Source organism: Macaca thibetana, chromosome 19, assembly GCF_024542745.1.
Source record: "Macaca thibetana thibetana isolate TM-01 chromosome 19, ASM2454274v1, whole genome shotgun sequence".
NCBI lineage: Eukaryota > Metazoa > Chordata > Mammalia > Primates > Cercopithecidae > Macaca > Macaca thibetana.
This window is the reverse complement of record NC_065596.1, coordinates 39,033,549-39,043,212: the sequence shown is the minus strand read 5'-3', so window position 1 is coordinate 39,043,212 and position 9,664 is coordinate 39,033,549. Positions and strand designations below refer to the sequence as shown.

General features: G+C 38.0%; 1 pseudogene; it reads left to right on the top strand.

Annotated features, from left to right (window-relative positions):
• Positions 1-1,104: 1,104 nt before the first annotated feature.
• Positions 1,105-4,808, top strand: LOC126941902 (zinc finger protein 181-like; annotated as a pseudogene).
• The last annotated feature ends 4,856 nt before the right edge of the window (positions 4,809-9,664 follow it).

Genomic DNA, 9,664 nt, shown 5'->3' with positions numbered 1-9,664 from the left:
TCATGGAAGACAGTTTTTCCACAGGAGTGGGAGGTGGTGGTTTGGGCGTAAGCTGTTCCACCTCAGATCCTCAGACATTAGTCAGATTCTCATAAGGAGCGTGCAGCCTCAATCCCTTGCATGCGCAGTTCACGGTAGGGATTGTGCTCCTATGACTTCTCATAGTTTTGGAGCCTGAGAAGTCCAAGATCAAGGAAGGTGTCTGGCAAGGGCTGTGTTGTTGTGTCCTTCTATGGTGGATGGGCAAAGAGAAGAGAGAGAGGTAAAAGGGGCCTCGGACTAATTTTTTAAATAAGGAACCCACTCCCACGATGATGACATTAATCCACTGATGAGGACAGAGCCCTCAAGGCCTAATCGTCTCCTAAAGATCTCACCTCTCAATACTGTTTGAACAGCGATTAAGTTCAATACATGCTTTTTGGGAGACACAATCAAACCGTAAATTTCTGTAGAACATTTCAAACCAGCAACTCTCACCTCTAGAGAAAGCCCCACTGGGGACAGTTACAAATATGACACATTTAGAAGCACCTTTCATTCAAAGTCTACTCTTTCTGAACCACAAAAAAATTCTGCTGAAGGGAATTCACACAAATATGATATATTAAAGAAGAATTTACCAAAATGTATATTAATGTCTATCGGTCTTTAATATAAAGATCTTTTTTCTGAACCCATTTTTTGTGAGCCTTAGTGGATCATCCTGAGTATCTTGTTTGAGAGACAATCGCTTTAGCCTCATTTTTTAATTACTTACCTAGTACTTAAACTATAAAAGATATAACCAAATACTTGACTGTATGCTGTCTAATGTTAAATGTTGATTTTTAAAAATTCATGTAATTCTATAACTTTTAACAAAAAATTCTACTGAAGCAAAGCTCTCATATTTGTCTCTCACCCTTATTGTATAATAATCCTAAGCACATAACTGTCCCCCTTATTATGTAAGAATTCCATCTACATAACTGTCCTATTATTACTTAACTAAGATCACATTCCCAATTTTTGTCACAACTCCTGAATCTTGTTCCATTTCTTCCACAAGCAGGCTAATTTTACCCCTTCATCAGTGACAGAAGAGGTCTGGGCTATGGCTGAGCCTAAATATATTTGCTGTTTCAGGTGACATTTAGTGATGTGGCTATAGACTTCTCTCATGAAGAGTGGGGATGACTCCATTCTGCTCAGAGGGACTTATACAAGGATGTGATGGTCCAGAATTACAAGAACCTGGTGTCTGTAAGTAAGGATATTACCCCATCCACTCCAATAGGGGCTCTTTTGCCACTCTGAATTGCTGAAGAGCCTCCTAAGTAAATGGCTGAATTTCCGTACCATGTTCCCAAGGAAATGTGCAGCTCTGTTGTGCCCTCCCTGAAGCTTATCTTTCCATTTCAGTGAATACCCTTTATCCCTTCTTGTGGTCCCTCTTGTGATGGCCTCTCATAATAGAGGACCACAGCTTAAACAATTCTATATTCTTCCTGTAAGCAGGTCTTTCCGTAACTAAGCCATATGTGATCACATTGTTGGAGGATGGGAGAGAGCCCTGGATGGTGGAGAAAAAACTGTCAAAAGGTATGATTCCAGGGGAGTCATGGTGAACGAGACTAAGGAAGATTTTGTTAAAGATGTTTATAGTGAGTGTGGAGGCATTTTAGGAATACTATCTCCAAATATCTCAAATATAAATGAAAAATATAAAACGAAATATTTAGCTTAGATTTTCAAAATAATTGTTTCTCTATCCCAAATTATTATCTGTATCACTCATATCACCTAATCAAGTTTAGAGGTTTTTGCCATCATAATAATTCAAATTGTTACTCTATTCATGACAAAGTAAGGCAAATTATTCTTTCTTAAATCTACATAAGGAAAAACATACTGATACTTTTAGCTAAGAAAAGCTGTCAATTAGAGGGAAAATCACTTTTCTAAAGCTGAGCTTTGTAGATGAAATATGAACATATTAGAGGAAGTAAAGAACATATAAAATATGTTCCTAGGAATAATATTTTCTAATGTCTAATAAGTGATATGATTCACAGTTTCTTCATAACCTCAGAAGGCCTAAATGTTTGTCAGCCATAAAGAGCACTTAGATTATTTTGTTTTTACTGCAGCTGTTTAATGTAGTAGTATCAATTCTGTATTTTAAGTGTGTTAATCTGGCAGCAAATTGAGATTAATGGAAGGTTGGAGGAAAAGGCTATGAGACAAAATGCAGTCTTTCACATGTGAATATGGGCACAAAGAGATGACTTGGAATCCAGAATGCCTTCCACATTTTATTTCTGATAGTTTCATTTTTTTCACATACTGTTTTATCTATTATGTATATTTTACCCATTTCTGTTATCACTCCTTCTGTGAACTTTGTATTCTCTGCTTCATTTGAGCATTGTTCAGAAATCATTGAAATATTTGAGTTGTCTGAACTATGTGTTTTCTGGGGACTTCATTTCTTATCCATTTCTCCTAATTCCACCATAGAAGTGTCTTTTCAAGAAGTGAAAAAAAGAAAAAGCAGTGCTGTGCTTTCTTGATGTATTTCAGATTGGGAATCAAGATGGGAAAACAAGGAATTATCAACAAAGAAGGATATTTATGAGGAAGATTCACTCCAAACAGTAACAGTAGAAAATGTTTTAAAACAAAATTACGAATTTTCAAATTCTAATAAGAATTTGCAATATATAGAGAAGTTGGAAGCATGAAATTTATGTAGAACATTTCAGACCAGCAACTCTCACCTCTAGAGAAGGCCCCACTGGGGACAGTTATAAATATGACACATTTAGAAACACCTTTCATTCCAAGTCTACTCTTTCTGAACCACAAAAAAATTTTGCTGAAGGGAATTCACACAAATATGATATATTAAAGAAGAATTTACCCAAAAAGTCAGTTATAAAAAATGAGAGACTCAATGGTGGAAAGAAACTTTTGAATTCTAATGAAAGTGGAGCAGCCTTTAACCAGAGCAAATCTCCTCACCAGACTTGTAATAGAGAGAAAATCTATACATGCAGTGAATGTGGGAAAGCCTTTGGCAAACAGTCAATCCTCAATCGCCACTGGAAAATTCATACAGGAGAGAAGGCCTATGAATGTCGTGAATGTGGGAGGACTTTTAGCCGTGGCTCATCCCTTAAACGACATCAGATAAATCATAGTGGAGAGAAACCTTACAAATGCATTGAATGTGGGAAGGCCTTTAGCCATGGCTCATCACTTACTAACCATCAGAGCACTCACACTGGAGAGAAACCATATGAATGTATGAACTGTGGAAAGTCTTTTAGTCGTGTGTCCCTTCTTGTTCAACATCTAAAAATTCATATGCAAGAAAAAACGCTATGAGTAAAAAAAAAAAAAAAGAAAAAAAAAAAACACTATGAGTGTCGTATACATGGAAAGGCCTTCATTCATAGGTCATCTCTCATTCACCATCAGAAAAGCCTTATGAATATAGAGAATGTGGGAAAGCTTTTTGCTGTAGCTCACACCTTACTCAACATCAAATAATTCACACTATGGAGAAACAATATGAATGCAATAAATACCTGAAAGTCTTTAGTAGCCTGTCATTTCTTGTTCAACAGAGTATTCATACTGAAGAAAATCCCTTTGAAGTTTAGAAATGCAGGAAATCCTTCAGCCAGCTTGAATCACTGAATATGCATTTGAGAAATCACATTAGATTGAAACCCTACGAATGCAGTATATGTGGGAAAGCCTTCAGTCATAGGTCATCCCTGCTTCAACATCACAGAATTCATACTGGAGAGAAAACTTACAAATGTATTAAATGTGGGAAGACCTTCAGCTGTAGTTCAAACCTTACTGTACATCAGAGAATTCACTTTGGAGAAAAGCCATATAAATGTAATGAGTGTGGGAAAGCTTTTAGCAAAGGCTGAAATCTTACTGCCCATCAAAGTACATAATGGAGAGAAACCCAGTAGTGTGGTAAGTGTGGAAAAGCCTCTAGACCATATGAATCACTGTACATGTGAGAAACCTTACACAAGAGAATGTGTATGAAGCAGTGTTTAGCATGGTAAACTTCGTTCATAGATCCTCATTTAACATCAGAAAAATTTATACTAGGGAAAAGTCTTATGAATGTAGGGAATATGGGAAGACTTTCAGCAATTATGTAGACGTTTTTATTTATCAGAGTTTTTACTGTAGAGAAATCACATGAAGACCATAAATGTGGGAAAGCCTTTGTCAGTATTAATCCCTTAATTGACATAAGTATACTCATACTAGGATAAAACCCTGTACATGTAGCAAATATGGGAAAGACTATAGGCAATAAGAATCTCCAACAAACTCCTACAGGAGAGACACTGTATGAATGTAGAAAATTTAAAAATTGAGGGAGGACTTCAGTTCCAAGTGCATCACTTATTTTACAAAGAACTCAAACTGGAGAGAAATCTCATTTAAGAGATGTAGCAAAGTGTTCACTAGGAGTGTTTATCTTGCTACCCCATCAGAAGATTAATGGTAGAACAACCTGAAAGATTTAGGAATCACGTGTAAATCTTTGCAGTGATGCTATTTGTAAACAGGATTCTACAGGAGAGCAAATAAACATAATTACGCATTTCTTAGAGCAGTAGCTTGTAGTTTTAAGTTCTACTTAGAAATTATTTTTAACTAGTGTGCATGTGAAGATATTTAGTCACCCAAAGGAGCCAGTAAATGTTATAATGTTAAAAATTAAAGCTGCAAAAGAAATATAATGGTGTGAATAAAGGTTTTGGTATCTAATAAAATCATTTTGTATATCATGAACTCTTTCTCTGTGACTATTACTGGCAAAAAACCTTCACTAAGATTAGCCTTAGTATAGCCTTTAGTGGGAGACAAGCAAACCTAGAGAAAAATGCCTGCTCTTTATACTAAGAATAGCAGTATTTTGGTGAGGATTATTCAGAGTCCATTTCCGTGGGCTTAATACATTTCAAGAAAATGTACTGAGCATCACTCATGTATATTACACAGCGATGGGATATAGGAATCTGGTCATTCTGAGCTTTAGTGGTATGTCAGAATCGTTAGGAGGGCTTGTTAAAGCACAGATTGCTAAGTCTCAATTCTAGTTTCTGTATGAGTTGATTTGAATTTGCATTTTTCACACGTTCTTAGGTGACACACTGTTTTGTCCAGAAAGCACATTTTGATAACCATTGTAATAATTAACAAATGTGGTCTTTTTCTCACAGAGACATTATCTGACAAGAGAAATGGATAGCAAATAAACTTGAAATAATCGTTTACAAGTGCTATGAGAACATAACCAAGAAACAACATACTATAAGAGATCGGAGCAGGCTTAGTGAGATGTGATTTTTTGAAATGAATCCTAAATGATGAACACTAATTATGTAATGAGTACTACTCATGTAGCTGTGTGCATCCCTGCATGTGCCTGTGCGTGTGTGTATGTGGTGTGCTGCGTGTTATTCTAGGTAAAGCAGTCGAGTTCTATCATGCTTGCTGCAGCTGGATTCCATGTTCCCATGTCTAGTTTCAGATTCTGTGACTTTGAGGTAGCACTGTTGGCAGCATCATTGGTTTCAGCAACTGTCATTTCTCTATCTCTGGGTCATCATTATGGGAGTTTACCTTGAAATCACTAGTCCAGAAGTGTCCTCATTGCTTTTACAGCCCACCTACCAATTTCAAAAGCACTAATTTACTGCAACATATGTCTTGAAATAGTTAAGAGAGTTTTTGTTCTCTGCACTGAACCTTGACAGATAATTATGGTTTGTAAGGAGGGAGATGGCTTCAAATATTCTAAGTTCTAGATAAGAAATGGAACAGTCTCACTGGCCCTGTGATTAGAATCCTATCTTGTGATTAAAAAGGTAATACAGATCAATTTGATTTGGAGTGTATGGACACTGATGCAAGGGAAGGGCTGTGATACGGATTATGCTTCAGATTTTGTACACTATGGCAGGTGAGAATCATAAGATATGTTATTATTTTAAAAAGGAACATTATGTTATACATACAAGAATTCTGGTGTGAAATGAGTGATAAGGTTTCTGACTGTCAACAAAATGTATCTCTTCTGATACATGTACTACCTTAACTGAAAGCTAAAAGCATAGAGGCATATTCCAATAGCACTTTGGAATAGAGACAGTAGGTTTGGAATGGGGTGGTAAATTTTTACTATTCTGCAGGGATTTTATCTTTCATTTGATTTAATTTTAATAATGAAATTCATATTGAAATTCTATGAAACATTGCGAGATCTTAGATTTAAGGAAGGGCCAGGTGCAATGGGACATATCTGTAATCCCAGAGCTTTGGGAGGCTGGGGCAGGAGGATTGCTTGAAGCCAGGAGTTCGAGACCAGCCTGGGCAACATAGCAAGATTCAGTCTCTAAAAATATATATATTTTTAATTACCCAGGGGTAGGCATACGCCTGCAGTCCTAGCTATTCAGAAGGCTGAGTGGGGAGGGATTGCTTGAGTACAGGAGTTTAAGGTCACAGTGAGCCATCATCCCACCACTGCTTTCCAGCCTGGCAGCAGAACAACACTCTGATTCCAAAGTAAATATAATTAAGGAAGTATGACGTAGTATCAAACAGTTGTAATTATGGATAGTCTACCTACCACATATATACTTATGGGATAATGACAGTAGCTTTCTTTTCTCTCATTATCTGTCCTTCCTCTGCTCTCCCAAGGAACTGGTACCACAAAGATGAAGTAGTCCTATAATGCCCAGATTTTATTTGTTTCCACTACATATAGTTTTATGCTACCATGTCATTTTGTTATGAGAGGATTCGTCGAAATTCCTGTGCTTTGTCATTTAAAAAGCATGAGCATACACGTGATAATGCTTTACATTTCTCGATTTAAAGTGCCTTCACAATAACAGAATTAGGAAAAAGAAGGCCTTTTTTTTTTTTTTTTTTTTTTTTTGAGACGGAGTTTCACTCTTGTTGCCCAAGCTGGAGTGCAATGGCACGATCTCGGCTCACTGCAACCTCCGCCTCTCGGGTTCAAGCAATTCTCCTGCCTCAGCTTCCCGAGTAATTGGGATTACAGGCACGTGCCACCACACCCAGCTAATTTTTTGTATTTTTAGTAGAGACAGGGTTTCACCATGTTGGCCAGGCTGGTCTCAAACTCCTCACCTCAGGTGATCTGCCCGCTTCGGCCTCCCAAAGTGCTAGAATTACAGGCGTGAGCCACCACACCCAGCCAGAAGGCCATATTTTTAAATAAAGAAGCTTTTAAGAGCAATAAGAGACCATTACTTTGTTATGATAGAAGATTGGGCTGATGTCATAATGATGTTATGATGTCACTGACATCATATTTTTCCTCATTCATACCTATTAACCATTTATTGAGCATCTACTGGAGTGCACTGGCGCGATCTCGGCTCACTGCAAGCTCCGCCTGCCGGGTTCACGCCATTCCACATGTCTTCTCTTGATTTGCGAGGCCATCAGCAACTCCTGCGATTGCCTCAGTTCCTGGTACCAAATTTAAATGGACTTTTGATGCTTTGAAAATTTGTTCTTGTAATTTGGAAATGTCTAAAGTGAGATTATCTTCTCTTCCCTGTAGATGGCGTCTAACCATGTTCCAGTGATGTTCAGACTCATTATAAACTCGGGGTGTAATACAAAAATCTGACGTATTCCAGTCACACTGTAACTGGAAATGATGTTCTAAGCTCATAAGCCTATCTCCCATCCAAATGACAGTTTGTCTAAGATCATTAATTTGATTTGCCAATTTTTGATCAATACCAGATTGTGAATTCCACAATCTTGTAGAATTCTTTTGCCAATCGTTAACAAAGTTTACCGTCTGAACAGAAGAGTGCAATGCAACTCCTGCCACAGCGGCCATAGCTGTGACTGCAATTAATCCCATAATCACTGCAATTAAAGTAAAAATGAATCTTTTGGAGCTATTTAAAATGACTTTTAATACCTCAGTCAAAATATGGACAGACAGCGAGGCCTCCTACGGTCAGTCCACGGACCCAGGGATCCACACGTCTTCTCTTGCTCTCACTAGCAGAATACGGTGCTGCCAATTAAAAGTCAAATCAATGCAAGTAAACAATCTGCAATAGTCACAGGTTATAGTTTGGGAGTCTGGTTTAATAACTATATTTCCTACAACTAGCATGTAAGAGGGCTTTACACAACTTTGTAAAGGAACTGTAAGATTGGAATTTAGGTCAATAGTATAAAATGGCTTACGATCTCTTGTTTCTATAGTTCAATTTCCAGACCAAATTCTAATGCGGTATGAGGCTACAGTAAGCCTCCATAATTCTGGATGTTCAGGACCAGAAACAGGACTTATTATTTTTGGTCTTGGAGTAGAGATTCCTTTTTCTCCCCATTCCTAAAGGTAGAAAGACTAATTTTTTGTGCTTACGTTTATCTAAACTTTTTGTTAAGTCACTATCAACAGCTGGACTCACTTGTGCACTGGGACACGGTTGAGTTTGTCCTGTGCAATTGTGGTGGAATTGACCTCAAGGTGCTCAATCTATAATAGTTCTGAATTCATTGTTCTGTAATATCACCGCACTATCGGCCACACATTCTTCCCAAACTACAACTTCTGTGTCTTTTGATCCTTTGGGAACTTCCTTGGGGCAAGGTTTCCCTTTAGGCCTAAATTTTAATGATCTTTGATAAGAAAAGTCCTGTAAATAATTTACCTGTGGCCCGAGTGACATTCCACTTATCATGTGATAAGTAAATCTACTGCTGGTATTGACAGTAGGTACTTCTACCAACCAATTTTGGATTGCCGGAATCAAACATCCTGGTGCTCTCCCTAGGCAAGTAGGAGGATAATAATACCCAGTGGAAATATTTATCATCATTCCTTCTTCCTCAGGTTTGGCAGGGCAATGATCATCTGTGGGGCCAGGTACCCATGCACTATTATTAACATATATTTCAATAGGATTATCCATCCATGTGACTGCCCGAATTAAGGGCAGGAAAGGCACATAGGCCCAGTAGGTATAATTAGCTGCAGCTGCTCCTGCAGGCATGGAGAGACTTACCACCATTGATACAATCATCAAAGCTGCAAGCAGCATGTTCTTTGGAGTTTGTGTCACCTTTGTGTTCTCTAGGCTTTTTTCAGCTAACTGTGTCAGCTTCTTTAACTGTGCCCAAGTTGGCGGTTCTGCCTTCTTGGTGGATGGCAACTTCATCTGTTCTTCTGACATCACCATTTTGTTCATCTTGTGAGTCGATGCTGCTCGATTGCAGTGCTTCCGTCTCTGTGCAGGCGCTTTTCTTTGCATCTCTGATGGGTTCATTGTAGAACTTCAAATGTTTAGTGGGTATCCAAACAGGAAGCTGATTTTCTCCTGGTGAAACACAAGTAAAACCTCTCCCCCACGTTACCACCTTCCCTATTTCCCATGTCTTATTTTTGTTGTCTTTCCACCAAATCAGTTTTCCTTCATGTGGGCTGTTCTTTTTACTAGTAAGATGTTGTTCTGCAGAAGTAGTAATCTGATTTCTATAAACGTTTAAAAACTTTTAAGTATAGAGTGCTAGATTAAGTTGCATCTGAGGAGTGGTACACTCCTTACTGTCTCCCCCTTCTTTTTGTTTA